We start from the raw sequence: 16,745 nt of genomic DNA, 5'->3' as shown, positions 1-16,745 counted from the left end.
CCGTTGAAATTCCCTTTTCCATGTACCTAATATGCCTTTAGGAAGTACAACAGGAGGCCTTCCAGAGGGATACTTTGCCAGGAAGCTCGGAATGAAACTAATCAGCATAAATGTTTTCCCCGAACCAGGGGCATGAGCTAGAATGGTACCTCCTGATTTGTCAGAGACTAAATTTTTAAACAGAAAGTGGAAACCTGCCAACTGATGTGCTCTCATCTGCTTTTCATGTCTTGGATGAATAGAAATGTCTAACGCAATGAGTTCTTCAGCGACTCTAACATCACTAATGACAATATCATCAGAATCCTTTGAATGCATTTCACAAAAATATGATCTTGACCTTGATGCCTGACATGAGGTAAACACAATGTTAATTGATTGTTCCAATGATACATTTAAATTTCATGAATACCATGTAAAAAAATGAAATAATGATAATCCAAAGTTCCATATTTGTTACTAAACCCATGTCTTGCACAATGTAGCCAAGCCACGTCATCTATCTATCTATTATTTGTACTAAAAGCAAGACACGGTAAAAATAGAAAGGTAGACTTGAAAAACTGCAAAACATCCCACCGTTCATTGAATAGAACAGCTTATTGATCAAATTTTGGCACAAACTTTTCCGTCTCAAAAAGGAAAGTAAAAATTTGAGCGCAAATTGCATGTTCCACATCCTACCATTGTTTATCCTCACATACCTGTCATTTGTAAAATGCACGGCAACAACGCACCTTAAAAGAGTAGTGCTTCCACTTTTGGGAGAAGAAACATACACTAAATCATATATTCTTGACGATTTCTTCAACAACTCTAGCTCACGAGGAACGTAGGAGCCAAATAAAGAATTCTTTTGGACAAATACGACTGTAAAGGGATCACGATCTGATATAGCCATCATTCCATAATATCTAAAAACATGAGTGATGGAATCCGGTAACTAGTATTGTACTAACATGTAAAGTAAGTTAAAGACAATGCAAGCATCTTGACACTGTAGTTAGTGTCGCCCAACCCTTCTCTTCAACCAGAAATATAACTAAATGTATTTTGCATATACACAGGCAAAACATGGTAAGCACTGGACTAATTAAACTGTAGTACAGTCCTTAGATGTAGAAAAGTTTATTTTAATTAGATCCAGAAATTCCGGACAGAAGGGTCCTAGTTCTATGTAGTCATATTTGAATGGCAAAAGCAAGAACACTTGAGTGGTTGTACCAACTGTCAAGATGGCATACTAATACCCTATTATTTACCATCGCAAATTAAAAGAAGCAGTTGAAATGTTCAATATGTACTAAAATCTCCAGGTCTTCAAAGCTACATGCTTAATTATGGCCATTGATCATTATACAGGCAGTCCTTCACGCTGTTTTGTTCATAGAAACTAAAAAAATTACCGAACATTATTGAGTTCATATTTAAATAAGCACATGACATGACCGACGCAAAGAATATGTTAGGGGGTCCATACAAGGAATGATGGGATAAATAGCTATGTGTAGGAAGAATCCAACAACTATAATTAGAGTGTATAGTACAAATACATGATACTAAAAGAATACATTTAGTTTTCTTTTTGTATCGGACATGCACGAAAAGTAGAAAAAAACTCGCTAGAAGGAGGGCTTGAACCTCCGACCTTGTGGTTAACAGCCACACGCTCTGGCCAACTGAGCTATTCCAGCTATTTTGATACAAAAAGTATTTAACCATACATATAAAAGCTACATGATCTCTTTCATGGCAAATTCCATCTCAAGTGATTGCAAAAGGCATCAATTTTCCAAATATTGATGTCAATCCATGAGACTGGAGACAGGCATAATACGCTCACCAGACATAAACCTTTACTTTTGGTAATAAAAAAACCTTTCGATGCTCGCAAAAGTTTGAATGTTTGGTCCACTGTCGCATACTATTTTGTATGGGTCACGCAGATACATGATAAGTTACAATACGAAATAACAAACTAGAGCATCTCATACAACATGCAACTTATAATACCAATTCCATTTCAAATATAGGCTCATCATAGCATATCAGGTAAGGCCGAAGAAACAATCAAGTTGTCCATTCTCGTTCATGAGGAAACAAAAGCAAAGGAAGCAGTTGCAAATTGAAGGTTTTAGATTGATATTAAAGAAACCGAAACCCACAAAGATGCTTCAGTTTACCTCAGACCAGCAAAAAATTGAAGGTCCAATTTGAGCGAGTACTTGTAATGTATGTCAAACAAATAACATGCAAAAGGAAGCATCACATTTTTTTTGAAGCCCACAACTCAACAAGTATCAACTTCATGCTATACGCTCATATTTGAAAATATGTACTATAGTACGATAGTGAGTCACATATAAAGTATTACGCTAACAGTAGAAAGCCTGAAATTGATCATCTAGGGAACAAAGTTTGATGTGCTAAAATACTAAAGAAACGAAAAATAGTGGTAGCAATACGAGGCACTTGTCACAACATTTAGGTTAAAGTTATCTGCCAGATGTTGGGTATCACATGAATAAATTCATATAAGGAAAGATGTATGATACATAAAAAATAGTAGACACATAACTTATTGGAAGTGAAACATAGAAGAAAAGAACATGGCAATTGGATGTATCATGCATGCAGATTCTAGAATGTTAACTCTAGCTCAGTAACAACATGAAAGTTGTGCAACCAAATATTGAAACAACCAACAAGGATTGACAACTACCATAAGTACTTACATAAGAGTCACAATTTAGGCACACAATGATATCGATGCAAAGGATGTACAAACAACACTTCAAAAGATTGAGTGACATTAGTATTAAGTAGGATACTAGAATGTAGGAGACACACCTTAGGATGACAAAAATGTTATAGTCACCTAGCAGAGACTTCATGGCAGAAAACGCTGGGGCAAGAGTTTCTAAGCAACATAAGCTATTAGGTGTCTACTATTATATCCTCTTTGATCAGCCTTACTTCACAGAACCCGGTAAAAGGGCAAAATATATGTAGAGAAGCAAGAATCAAGGAGCTGAAGCACTAAATGGTGAAAACAAAAACAGAAAGTTAAAGATTGAGACATAGATTGGTAAGGACATAAACATAAAATATTGTTTAGTTATCTACAAAATGACAAAAAAAATAGCAAGAGAATCATATACATAAAGGGATACGTGCAAGCTCCTGTCTAGTACAGTTGGATGGGAGACTTTCAACATGTAGAGTGTTTGATGCATGTGAAGGAAGAGAAGGCCCATAAGAACCAATATAAGGTATCTGTAAAGATGTACCAAGTCAAGTAGGTTTCCTCTTACTTTTGGTTCTAGAGGAGCCTTACTTGACAACAATGACAATCTCGAACGATCGAAAAGCTATATATACATGGTGTACGTACAACAGCCTGCCTGCCTTCACCTTGCATACAAAAAGCCTTGATGTCCTAGCACATCGTCCTGTTGTCCAGCAGCTCATCCCCACTGTTGTGGATATCAACTTCTTCAGCTGGAAGTCCTTCAATGTGCAGCACTGCTCGCTCCATTCAAACCACAGCTTTGGTATCACCTTCTTGAATGCAGTTTCATAGGTGTTCTCCAGAGAATCAGCTGCTACGAGCCAACACTTTCTTTTGTTGCCCAGGCCAGTATGCCGACCCGATTGCTTGACATGTAACAGAGGGGTTCAAGTGAACATCTAGAATGACGACTCTTGATGCACCCACCAGGGAGATGCCCTCCGGGCATGCCTTGGTAGAGCCAAACAAGACTTTTGCATCAATAGAGTTGTTAAACTGATCCATTGTCAGTTCTCTATCTTCTGAAGTAGATTTATTATCAGCACGGATCACAAAGAACTCTAATACTTGCCAGCCACTTGTCTTAACCAACAGACTTTCCAAAAAATTCATGGGAAGTAATGTACTGAATAAATGCAATGACCTTCTCTACCGCAGATTCCACAAGTGCCAGGATATTGATGAAAAATCCGGCCTTCACACCATCGGTCACGTTGATAGACCGGACCAGACTATCAACAGTCACTACTGGAATCGCCCTATATGCCGAGTGCCACAGACACTCGGCAAACGCCCAAAAACCGCCGGCAATGCCTTTGCCGAGTGTCACCTTCGGCAAAAGCCACCCGGTGTAAACCTCTTCGGCAAACAGGAATTTGCCGAGAGCCATAACACGGGCACTCGACAAAGCCTTTGCCGAGAGCTAAACAGCCCGTCTCGGCAAAATAAAGCAGCTAACGGATAAGTCCGTTAGCTCCAGACATGTGGGACCACGTAAACTTTGCCGAGAGCCACTCTCGGCAAAAAGAAATACTAGGCACGTGTCGTGTCCTGACATGTGGGTCCACGACAACAGGCCGAGCCCCGACTTTGCCGAGAGCCACTCTCGGCAAAGGGAACCATTAGGAGGCTGACACATGTCGCCTCCTAACATGTGGCCCCACGACCACAGGCCGAGGGACAACTTTGCCGAGAGCAACTCTCGCCAAAGAAAACCAGTAGGAGGCTGACACGTGTAGCCTCGTGGCATGTGGTTTCACGACAACAGGCCAAGGGCCAACTTTGCTGAGAGCCACTCTCGGCAAAGAGAACCAATAGGAGGCTGACACGTGTCCACTCCTGACACGTGGGACCACGAGAGCAGGTCGAGGGCCAACTTTGCCGAGAGGCCCTCTCGGCAAAGGGTACTAGTAGGAGGCTGACTTGTGTCACCTCCTGACATGTGGGACCACGAGAACAGGACGAGGGCCAACTTTGCCCAGAGCCCCTCTCGGCAAAGAGAACCACTAGGAGGCTGACACGTGTCAATTCCTGACATGTGGGACCACGAGAACAGACCGAGGGCCAACTTTGCCAGGAGCCCCTCTCGGCAAAGAGAACCACTAGGAGGCCGAGGGCCAACTTTGCCGAGAGCCAACCTCGACAATCCTTTTCCCTTTATCAAGCGCCCCTCTCAGTAAAGTTTTCACGGGCACCATAGGTTATTATCGTTTACCGAGAGGCCTCTCGGTAAAGGTGTCAGGTTCTACTGGTTGGTACACGTTTACCGAGAGGCCTCTCAGTAAAGGGTGCATTCTGGTCCAGTTTCACAATCATTGCCGAGAGCCACCCTCGGTAATGGTGTGCCCAGGAGCCTTTTTTCCTGTTTCTGTTTCTTTCCTATAGCGAAACATATACAACAGCAGCATATAGTTCATCACACATAGAACATGTCACATATAGGCATTATTGAACAAAAGAAGCAATGATTGATTCTGAAAAACATTCCACATAAAAGCAATAGTGCATAAAAGGTGAAATAGTAGTGAAGTCACTCGACTACCACAAGTTTACAAGTCTCAAGATGCAAGAGTTCTCAACATACAAGGAAAAGTTTCAAATATAACATAACATGAAGTTCACGCGATTTTGGAGATCGGAGTGATAACATCAACATTAGAAGGCATCATTCCGTTTGCTGCCCCAACTCCATCAATCGGAGTGATAACATCAACATTAGAAGGCATCATTCCATTTGCTACCCTCCACCAACTTGAGGTGGAACTACCGGAACATTGTTCGACCCTTGTGATGGGTTAAGCTATGATGGATTGACCCAATAGTGAGATGAATGCATATGGTAATGCCGAAAATGGTGATAGAAATAGTTTTAAGGAAACTCACAATGTTCCACTCTGGCGTCAGTGGCATCTCTGGCACTGGTTGGCCTTGGATGGAATAAAGATTGGCCACCATATGTTGTAAGGACTTCACTAGATCATCTTGTGCCTTCAGCTTGGCCCGGTTTTCATCTTGTTCTTTCTTGGTGTCAATCAGTCGAGTCTACAATATGGCAATGCAAATGTCATTCATGTTGAAATGCAAATATGCAGGACCATGAAGGATCAATGAAGAATCACTGACCTGAATATCCTCAATAATGCTCATGGAATGTGGTACGTGATGCTCTACGGTAGGAGTAGAGCCAGTACTCATAACACGGAGCGTGTTGACTCTCGGAAGGGAGGAGGTTATGACAGAATTGAGGTGAACCGCCATCCGGCCATTCCGTCTATCGCCTGCCACGACAATGGCCACAAGAGGGTCAAGCGGTAGCACGTGAGGATCAGCATCAAGCCCGTACGTCTCCTTCAATTTTTTGGTGTAGTTCTCTCCATCTGACCGGGCTTTAGAGCTGATCCAGTCCCTCTCTGGGTGGAAGAGGGTCCTTCTCCTTGTCATCTTTGGTACGTTTGATGGTCCATGCCTCGAAGTAAGTGATATCCTTGCCAGTGTCTTCTTTTTGCAAAAGAAAGCGATCCAAACAATCAAGGGAATTCTCACAAATTAAAGAGAACATGATGAAAAGAAAAGGATGTGGTTGCCTACATGTTTTGAGATGACACCTGGGATGGTGAGGTTGCCTTTACGGTGTCCTCGACCCCTCATCAAATTACGCCGTTCAGATATTGCTTTGTGCTCATCCTGCCACCTTGGATCTGTCCACCGTTCGACGATCTTCTCCCAGCACGGACGTTTGTCAGCGCACCACCGAGGAATCACCTGTAAATTAAACAAATACATCTTAGTAAGGATTCTAATTTTGCGGTAATGTAGTGAATAGCAAGCATCCATCGTCAATTGCCTTGAAGTAATTGTCCCGTCAAAGATGCGTCCCTCGAGCCTCCTGTTTGGAAATCCTATGGTTGAGATAGTCCGCGTGATACTTGACCACTAACCGGACGCGCTCCTCATAGTGCATGTCATGGACTAGTTTCTTGGCAATATTATGAACCACCACATTTGCACGATCCTTCTGACCCTCAATGCATGTATAGAAATCCTACAAACATGCATACATGTGAGAAGGGTTAAATCATGACTATGGCAAATTTAAACCTTTTGGTATTGACATGTAGGTATTTGAAAGGACTTACCCAGAAATCGTTGACCACTCGCATGGCTCTGTTATCATAAACCCTCTGACGCATATCCAGGAAATCCGGTGCAAGTTTTTAGTGATCCCATGACCAAGCTGGCTCAATGATACCGTTTGGTAAAGTGAGCAGTCCAGGGTAATTTAACCTACAAAGACCCCCAATGATGCCACTCGGTGACCGTGGCAGACGCCTCTCACCACCTTTTACTAAGCTTCTGCATTACAAAGAGTGAAGTCATATTATATGTGAGGAAATGACAAAAGGTACAATTTATATGGGATGAGTCAAGATAACCACTTACTTCTCTCCCATTGGTTTAATCAACACGTCTCTATGCACATATGGACATCTTGGAATCTTTGAAGGACCACATAGCCACACTTTCCATCTGGAAGTAGTGCTGATAGTCGAACCACTCGGTTGCGAACCGCTCACCTCGTGGTGCTCTGTCACCCGTGAGGGTCCATCCCCACCCTCAGAAATCTGACGACCAACCAGCCTCCTCTCGGCGGCGGCGTCCTCCAGCACCTCCTCCTCCTCCTCCTCCATCGCCTCCTCCACAAAATCCTCCTCGTCCTCCTCCTCCCACGCCTAATCCCCATCCTCTGTTTCCTCCTCCTGAGCACGGTGAAGCACTGCATCAGAGGGGCAAGGAGAAGAAAGAGGTGCTCTACTCCGGGATGCTTTACGTACTCCTCGTCCGCCTCCTCCTCCTGCCTCACCTACTCCCCCTCCTCGTCCCCCTACTTCCCCTCCTACTCCCCCTCGTCCCCCTCCTCGTCCGCCTCCTCCTCCTGCCTCACCTACTCCCCATCCTCATCTGCCTCCTCCTCCTGCCTCACCCACTCCCCCTCCTTGTCCTCCTGCCTCACCTACTCCCCCTCCTCATCGGCCTTCTCATCCGCCTCCTCCTCCTGCCTCACCTACTCCCCCTCCCCATCCGCCTCCTCGTCCGCCTCCTCCTCCTGCCTCACCTACTCCCCCTCCTCGTCCGCCTCCTCCTCCTGCCTCACCTACTCCCCCTCCTTGTCTGCCTCCTCCTCCTGCCTCACCTACTCCCCCTCCTCGTCCGCCTCCACCTCGTCTGCCTTCTACTCCTCCCCCGCGTGGTACTCGACCTTATTTCGCACGTTTTGTCGGACGGGTGTCTAGACCCGCCAATCCTTTGGCCTTCTTGGCGGTTGTGGCAACCAATGAAGGAGCGGCCACCGCTTTCACCGGTCGAGCAAGTTGATCATTGTACAGATCATTCACTTTTTTCAAACTTTCCTTTGGAATCTTGTTGCTACATGTCATGTTTCAATCACCTGATACGAAGAAGAACAAACCAGTTAGTACAGATGATACAACTTGATGTAAATACAATAAATATATCACTTATGAAGAATAAATGGAATTGTCACAATAATACATATAGTTGTTAGACACACAAATACATAGAGTTGTTGCACACACGAATACATAGAGTTGTTACACACACGAATACATAGAGTTGTGAAATATATACATAGAGTTCTCACACGATTACATGGAGTTGTTAGAAATAAGGGTCAATATTAGGTGCAACATTTGGATCAGGGCTTTCATCATCGCTATCACGCCCGTTCATACATTCATCCTCGAAGTCTTCAGGGGGGCCCTCATCCTCATCTAGCCCCATGTGCCATCGCATAAGTAATGCCAAATCTCGAGGGTCAGAAACATCCTCGTATTCATCCTCTGCATTATCTACTTCCATGTAATCCATGGCCTCATGTTCCATAGCATCATGTTCGTGATGCATGCCATCATCTTCCTCTGCATCATCTTCGTCTTCGTCAATGTCTGCTTCTTGAAAGAACTCTCCCTCGTATGTGTTAGGGTTTATATGGTAATCGTCCTTGTTTGGGGTAGGTACCTTGATACGTGGGGGTACCTTGTACACGACATCCCACTTCAGGAGATCGATGTATTCCGTAGATGTGCACGCGTATGGGAGAAAAACACTTGTGTAGCCTGTTGAGCCATAATATAGACATCATTTCCTGCATATTTCGATGCTCGTTCAACTTCGACAAAGCCAATACTAGGGGTTCGTCTCACTTTCTCAGGATTGAGCCAGCTGCATCTGAATATGATGGGCTTCACTCCTTGTAAACCACAATACTGCAGCTCATAAATTTCTTCGATGGTTCCATAGTAGTGACGTCCATCTGTCCCTAGACAATAGACCGCACTATTTATTGACCTTCGGTTGGTCCTCTCACGCGTGTGTTTATCAGTGTGGAAGTGATACCCATTCATGCCGTAAGCCTTAAATGACTTGGCCTCGTATTCAAAACATTTGGCTACTTCTCTAACTTTGGCGTCCATATCAACCTCCTGATATGCCTACAAGATTAATAGGAGATTGTCTGGTTCATTAGTGGAAGCATTACCGGCAAGTAAGATCAACTTGAATGAACATAAAGTTAGAAAAGTTACTTTTCTTGAGAACCAAGAAATGAAACCGCCATCAGCATTGGTATCTTCAAGAAGGTCTGCTGATTCTTCGTTGCTAGGAGGTCGTGGTAGCTTCCAGGATTCATACTGGAATTCCCTAGCAATGGGATGAATTCGAGTTAGAACTCAAGACTAGTGAGTAGTTGCCAATAGAGGTGTTCTACACTTACTTTATGTATTGCACTTCTTCCATGTTGGTCAAGACATAGATCATAATAGTCGACCACTCAGTAGGTGAAAAGTTCTTGGGCTTCGGTCCACTTGCTTTGCCACCTTGGCCTTCGAAGAGGCTAAGGTCGGAAACATTACTGGTGGGTTCTTCATTGTAATGAGGAGCTGGATTTAACCTAGTCTGAATACTGTCATGATAGTACTTTGTCGTGGTCGTGGCCACCTCCTCATTCAGGTATGCCTCGGCTATGGAGGCTTCAATGCGGGCTTTATTCTTACATTTCCCATGAAGATGCTTGAACTCCCGTTCAGGTGCATACTGCCATCGGAACTGCACAGGTCCTCCCATTCTAGCCTCATACGCGAGATGTAAGATCATATGTTGCATCCGATTAAAGAAACCTGGTAGAAATATCATCTCTAATTTGCATAGCAACTCAGGTGCTTGTTCCTCCAACTTTGCAACCACTTCATAATCTAGTTCTTTGGCACAAAGCTGACGGAAGAAGTAGCTCAACTCCGCCAGCACTCGCCAAATATCCTCTCTGACATACCCTCGAATCATCACATGCATTATCTGAAGGAAATATGCCCTAGAGGCAATAATGAAGTTATTATTTATTTCCTTATATCATGATAAATGTTTATTATTCATGCTAGAATTGTATTAAACGGAAACGTAATACTTATGTGAATACATAGACAAACAAAGTGTTACTAGTATGCCTCTACTTGACTAGCTTGTTAATCGAAGATGGTTATGTTTCCTAACTATAGACATTAGTTGTCATTTGATTAATGGGATCACATCATTAGGCGAATGATGTGATTGACATGACCCATTCCATTAGTTTAGCACCCGATCATTTAGTATGTTGCTATTGCTTTCTTCATGACTTATACATGTTCCTATGACTATGAGATTATGCAACTCCCGTTTACCGGAGGAACACTTTGTGTGCTACCAAACGTCACAACATAACTGGGTGATTATAAATGTGCTCTACAGGTGTCTCCAAAGGTACATGTTGGCTTGGCGTATTTCGAGATTAGGATTTGTCGCTCCGATTGTCGGAGAGGTATCTCTGGGCCCTCTCGGTAATACACATCACTTAAGCCTTGCAAGCAATGCAACTAATAAGTTAGTTGCAAGATGATGTATTACGGAACGAGTAAAGAGACTTGCCAGTAACGAGATTGAACTAGGTATTGAGATACCGACGATCGAATCTTGGGCAAGTAACATACCGATGACAAAGTGAACAACGTATGTTGTTATGCGGTCTAACCGATAAAAATCTTCGTAGAATATGTAGGAGCCAATATGAGCATCCAGGTTCCGCTATTGGTTATTGACCAGAGACATGTCTCGGTCATGTCTACATTTTTCTCGAACCCGTAGGGTCCGCACGCTTAATGTTACAATGACAGTTTCATTATGAGTTTATATATTTTGATGTACCGAAGGTTGTTCGCAGTCCCGGATGTGATCACGGACTTGACGAGGAGTCTCGAAATGGTCGAGACATAAAGATCGATATAGTGGACGACTATATTTGGACACCGGAAAGGTTCCGGGTAAGATTGGGACAATACCGGATCACCGAGAGGTTATCGGAACCCCCCGGGAGGTATATGGGCCTTATTGGGCCTTAGTGGAAAGGAGGGGAAAGGAGCAAGGGAGGGGGCGCGCCAAGCCCAATCCGAATTGGGAGGGGGGCCGGCCCCCCTTTCCTTCCTCCCTCCTTACTCTTTCTTCCCTCTCCTACTCCTAATAGGAAAAAGGGGAGTCCAACTCCCGGTGGGAGTTGGACTCCCCCCTTGGGCGCGCCACCCTCCTTGGCCGGCCCCCTCCTCCACTCCTTTATATACGGGGGCAGGGGGGCACCCCAGAGACACAACAATTGATCATTGATCTCTTAGCCGTGTGCGGTGCCCCCCTCCATCATAATCCTCGATAATATTGTAGCGGTGCTTAGGCGAAGCCCTATGACGGTAGAACATCAAGATCGTCACCACGCCGTCGTGCTGACGGAACTCATCCCCGACACTTTGCTGGATCGGAGTCTGGGGATCGTCATCGAGATGAACGTGTGCAAAAACTCGGAGGAGCCGTAGTTTCAGTGCTTGATCGGTCGGGCCGTGAAGACGTACGACTACATCAACCGCGTTGTTATAACGCTTCTGCTTCTGGTCTATGAGGGTACGTAGACAACACTCTCCCCTCTTGTTGTTGTGCATCACCATGATCTTGCATGTGCGTAGGAATTTTGTTGAAATTACTACGTTCCCAAAAAGTGGCATCCAAGCCTAGGTTTTATGTGTTGATGTTATATGCACGAGTAGAACACAAGTGAGTTGTGGGCAATATAAGTCATACTGCTTACCAGCATGCCATACTTTGGTTCAGTGGTATTGTTGGATGAAGCGGCCCGGACCGACATTACGCGTACGCTTACGCGAGACTGGTTCTACCGACGTGCTTTGCAAACATGTGGCTGGCGGGTGTCAGTTTCTCCAACTTTAGTTGAACCGAGTGTGGCTACGCCCGGTCCTTGCGAAGGTTAAAACAGCACCAACTTGACAAACTATCGTTGTGGTTTTTGATGCGTAGGTAAGATTGGTTCTTGCTAAGCCTGTAGCAGCCACGTAAAACTTGCAACAAACAAAGTAGAGGACGTCTAACTTGTTTTTGCAGGGCATGTTGTGATGTGATATGGTCAAGGCATGATGCTAAATTTTATTGTATGAGATGATCATGTTTTGTAACCAAGTTATCGGCAACTAGCAGGAGCCATATGGTTGTCGCTTTATTGTATGCAATGCAATCGCCCTGTAATGCTTTACTTTATCACTAAGCGGTAGTGATGGTCGTAGAAGCATAAGATTGGTGAGACGACAACGATGCTACGATGGAGATCAAGGTGTCGCGCTGGTGATGATGGTGATCATGATGATGCTTCGGAGATGGAGATCACAAGCACAAGATGATGATGGCAATATCATATCACTTATATTGATTGCATGTGATGTTTATCTTTTATGCATCTTATCTTGCTTTGATTGACGGTAGCATTATAAGATGATCTCTCACTAAATTTCAAGATAAAAATGTTCTCTCTGAGTATGCACCGTTGCCAAAGTTCGTCGTGCCAAGACACCACGTGATGATCGGGTGTGATAAGCTCTACGTCCATCTACAACGGGTGCAAGCCAGTTTTGCACACGCAGAATACTCAGGTTAAACTTGACGAGCCTAGCATATGCAGATATGGCCTCGGAACACTGAGACCGAAAGGTCGAGCGTGAATCATATAGTAGATATGATCAACATAGTGATGTTCACCATTGAAAACTACTCCATTTCACGTGATGATCGGTTATGGTTTAGTTGATTTGGATCACGTGATCACTTAGAAGATTAGAGGGATGTATTTCTAAGTGGGAGTTCTTAAATAATATGATTAGTTGAACTTAAATTTATCATGAACTTAGTACCTGATAGTATCTTGCTTGTTTATGTTTGATTGTAGATAGATGGCCCGTGCTGTTGTTCCGTTGAATTTTAATGCGTTCCTTGAGAAAGCAAAGTTGAAAGATGATGGTAGCAATTATACGGACTGGGTCTGTAACTTGAGGATTATCCTCATTGCTGCACAGAAGAATTACGTCCTGGAAGCACCGCTGGGTGCCAGGCCTGCTGCTGATGCAACTGACGAGGTTAAGAACGTCTGACAGAGCAAAGCTGATGACTACTCGATAGTTCAATGTGCCATGCTTTACGACTTAGAACCGGGTCTTCAACGACGTTTTGAACGTCATGGAGCATATGAGATGTTCCAGGAGTTGAAGCTAATATTTCAAGCAAATGCCCGGATTGAGAGATATGAAGTCTCCAATAAGTTCTATAGCCGCAAGATGGAGGAGAACAGTTCTGTCAGTGAGCATATACTCAAAATGTCTGGGGTATAATAATCACTTGATTCAACTAGGAGTTAATCTTCCGGATGATTGCGTCATTGACAGAATTCTCCAATCACTTCCACCTAGCTACAAGAGCTTCGTGATGAACTATAATATGCAAGGGATGGATAAGACAATTCCCAAGCTCTTCGCAATGCTAAAAGCTGCGGAGGTAGAAATCAAGAAGGAGCATCAAGTGTTGATGGTCAACAAGACCACTAGTTTCAAGAAAAAGGGCAAGGGGAAGAAGAAGGGGAACTTCAATAAGAACAGCAAGCAAGTTGCTGCTCAGGAGAAGAAACCCAAGTCTGGACCTAAGCCTGAAACTGAGTGCTTCTACTGCAAGCAGACTGGTCACTGGAAGCGGAACTGCCCCAAGTATTTGGCGGATAAGAAGGATGGCAAGGTGAACAAAGGTATATGTGATATACATGTTATTGATGTGTACATTACTAGAGCTCGCAGTAGCACCTGGGTATTTGATACTGGTTCTATTGCTAATATTTGCAACTCGAAACAGGGACTACGGATTAAGCAAACACTGGCGAAGGACGAGGTGACGATGCGCGTGGGAAATGGTTCCAAAGTCGATGTGATCGCGGTCGGCACGCTACCTCTACATCTACCATCGGGATTAGTATTAGACCTAAATAATTGTAATTTGGTGCCAGCGTTGAGCATGAAAATTATATCTGGATCTTGTTTGATGCGAGACGGTTATTCATTTAAATTAGAGAATAATGGTTGTTCTATTTATATGAGTAATATCTTTTATGGTCATGCACCCTTGAAGAGTGGTCTATTTTTGATGAATGTCGATAGTAGTGATACACATATTCATAATGTTGAAGCCAAAAGATGCAGAGTTGATAATGATAGTGCAACTTATTTGTGGCACTGCCGTTTAGGTCATATCGATGTAAAGCGCATGAAGAAACTCCAAACTGATGGACTTTTGGAACCACTTGATTATGAATCACTTGGTACTTGCGAACCGTGCCTCATGGGCATGACTAAAATGCCGTTCTCTGGTACTATGGAGAGAGCAACAGATTTGCTGGAAATCATACATATAGATGTATGTGGTCCAATGAATGTTGAAGCTCGTGGCGGATATCGTTATTTTCTCACCTTCACAGATGATTTAAGCAGATATGGGTATATCTACTTAATGAAACATAAGTTTGAAACATTTGAAAAGTTCAATGAATTTCAGAGTGAAGTTGAAAATCATCGTAACAAGAAAATAAAGTTTCTACGATCTCATCGTGGAGGAGAATATTTGAGTTATGAGTTTGGTTTACATTTGAAACAATGCGGAATAGTTTCACAACTCACGCCACCCGGAACACCACAGCGTAATGGTGTGTCCGAATGTTGTAATCGTACTTTAATTGATATGGTGCGATCTATGATGTCTCTTACAGATTTACCACTATCGTTTTGGGGTTATGCTTTAGAGACGGCCACATTCATGTTAAATAGGGCACCATCAAAATCTGTTGAGACGACGCCTTATGAACTATGGTTTGGCAAGAAACCAAAGTTGTCGTTTCTGAAAGTTTGGGGCTGCGATGCTTATGTGAAAAAGCTTCAACCTGATAAGCTCAAACCCAAATCGGAGAAATGTGTCTTCGTAGGATACCCAAAGGAGACTGTTGGGTACACCTTCTATCACAGATCCGAAGGCAAGACATTTGTTGCTAAGAATGGATCCTTTCTAGAGAAGGAGTTTCTCTCGAAAGAAGTGAGTGGGAGGAAAGTAGAACTTGATGAGGTAACTGTACCTGCTCCCTTATTGGAAAGTAGTACATCACAGAAACCGGTTTCTGTGACACCTACACCAATTAGTGAGGAAGCTAATGATGATGATCATGAAACTTCAGAACAAGTTACTACTGAACCTCGTAGATCAACCAGAGTAAGATCCGCACGAGAGTGGTACGGTAATCCTGTTCTGAAAGTCATGCTACTAGATCATGATGAACCTACAAACTATGAAGAAGCAATGGTGAGCCCAGATTCCGCAAAATGGCTTGAATCCATGAAATCTGAGATGGGATCCATGTATGAGAACAAAGTGTGGACTTTGGTTGACTTGCCCAATGATCGGCAAGCAATTGAAAATAAATGGATCTTCAAGAAGAAGACTGATGCTGACGGTAATGTTACTGTCTACAAAGCTCGACTTGTCGCAAAAGGTTTTCGACAAGTTCAAGGAATTGACTACGATGAGACCTTCTCACCCGTAGCGATGCTTAAGTCTGTCCGAATCATGTTAGCAATTGCCGCATTTTATGATTATGAAATTTGGCATATGGATGTCAAAACTGCATATCTGAATGGATTTCTGGAAGAAGAGTTGTATATGATGTAGCCGGAAGGTTTTGTCGATCCAAAAGGAGCTAACAAAGTGTGCAAGCTCTAGCGGTCCATTTATGGACTGGTGCAAGCATCTCAGAGTTGGAATAAACGCTTTGATAGTGTGATCAAAGCATTTGGTTTTGTACAGACTTTTGGAGAAGCCTGTATTTACAAGAAAGTGAGTGGGAGCTCTGTAGCATTTCTGATATTATATGTGGATGACATATTGCTAATCGGAAATGATATAGAATTTCTAGATAGCATAAAGGGATACTTGAATAAGAGTTTTTCAATGAAAGACCTCGGTGAAGCTGCTTACATATTGGGCATTAAGATCTATAGAGATAGATCAAGACGCTTAATTGGACTTTCACAAAGCACATACCTTGACAAAGTTTTGAAGAAGTTCAAAATGGATCAAGCAAAGAAAGGATTCTGGCCTGTGTTACAAGGTGTGAAGTTGAGTAAGACTCAATGCCCGACCACTGCAGAAGATAGAGAGAAAATGAAAGATGTTGCCTATGCTTCAGCCATAGGTTCTATCATGTATGCAATGCTGCGTACCAGACCTGATGTGTGCCTTGCTATAAGTCTAGCAGGGAGGTACCAAAGTAATCAAGGAGTGGATCACTGGACAGCGGTCAAGAACATCCTGAAATACCTGAAAAGGACTAAGGATATGTTTCTCGTATATGGAGGTGACAAAGAGCTCATCGTAAATGGTTAAGTTCATGCAAGCTTTGACACTAATCCGGGTGATTCTAAATCGCAAACCGGATACGTATTTACATTAAACGGTGGAGCTGTCAGTTGATGCAGTTCTAAACAAAGCGTCG

General features: G+C 43.3%; 1 non-coding gene and 1 pseudogene across 1 annotated transcript; both read right to left on the bottom strand.

Moving 5' to 3' along the window:
• Window positions 1–1,620: 1,620 nt before the first annotated feature.
• On the bottom strand, window positions 1,621–1,694 carry TRNAN-GUU (transfer RNA asparagine (anticodon GUU)). Its single transcript has one exon. It is a non-coding gene; the product is annotated as a tRNA-Asn (tRNA).
• A 1,243-nt stretch (window positions 1,695–2,937) lies between these two features.
• LOC123101484 (protein CHROMATIN REMODELING 35-like) overlaps window positions 2,938–16,745 on the bottom strand; it is a 78,599-nt pseudogene continuing 64,791 nt past the window's right edge.

The sequence above is a fragment of the Triticum aestivum genome, chromosome 5A (assembly GCF_018294505.1).
Source record: "Triticum aestivum cultivar Chinese Spring chromosome 5A, IWGSC CS RefSeq v2.1, whole genome shotgun sequence".
Lineage (NCBI taxonomy): Eukaryota > Viridiplantae > Streptophyta > Magnoliopsida > Poales > Poaceae > Triticum > Triticum aestivum.
This window is presented reverse-complemented; position numbering and strand designations above follow the sequence as displayed.